The sequence below is a fragment of the Penaeus monodon genome, chromosome 24, assembly GCF_015228065.2.
Source record: "Penaeus monodon isolate SGIC_2016 chromosome 24, NSTDA_Pmon_1, whole genome shotgun sequence".
In the NCBI taxonomy this organism is placed as follows: Eukaryota; Metazoa; Arthropoda; class Malacostraca; order Decapoda; family Penaeidae; genus Penaeus; species Penaeus monodon.
This window is the reverse complement of record NC_051409.1, coordinates 25,049,435-25,050,164: the sequence shown is the minus strand read 5'-3', so window position 1 is coordinate 25,050,164 and position 730 is coordinate 25,049,435. Positions and strand designations below refer to the sequence as shown.

General features: G+C 29.0%; 1 protein-coding gene across 1 annotated transcript in view; it reads left to right on the top strand.

Moving 5' to 3' along the window:
• The window catches only part of LOC119588914 (histone H1-like), a 23,050-nt gene that overhangs the window by 330 nt on the left and 21,990 nt on the right, over positions 1-730 (top strand). The gene's annotated exons all lie outside the window — the stretch shown is intronic.

Below are 730 nucleotides of genomic sequence, written 5' to 3'. Positions count from 1 at the left end.
TTCTAAGTGATGATATTGTCATATTGTTTTGCTGCAGAACAAAATTAATATAAACTATTTTATTGTTTGCATTCCACGAAAAAAATGCAGAAATCTCATTTTCCATTCTCTCACCTCATTCAGCAGATAAAAGCATAGATAATGATTATCAAGAAGACTTTTTGGTTGGGAATAACCAACGATTTGTAATAAAATGTGTATGTGTAAACAAGTACGTGAGTGTGTGACACAAGTATGTGTGTGTATATTTATGCTTATGAATAATTTTTTTTTTTTTTATAGAATACAATTTCAGGGTAACCATTTGCGTTGAAGTTTGTGATAAAAAGGATTTAATTATTGAATAAATATAAGTGGTACAAAGATTAAAGCCCTATATTATAGAGTACAAATAACGTAAATGTATTAAAATGGGGCCCTTTTAAAACATATGTACCATTGGATCTTATTCAATAATGAAACCCTTTTTTCCTCACAAACTACTTCAAAGAAAAAGGTTACCCTAAAATGTTTTCTTTAAAACAATTGGAACTTCTTAAATTCTAAACTGATCATCAAAGACAAAATCACCACTGCACCTAAAGAAATCAAGTTCATCAACTACCATACCTTGGAAATATAATTTTTTAACCATTCGTAACAAATGACTGAAATGTTGAAACACTCATTTCCCCAGATAAAATAAAATGTTGCATTTACAAAAAACCCAAAGCCACAGCCATTTTACCTA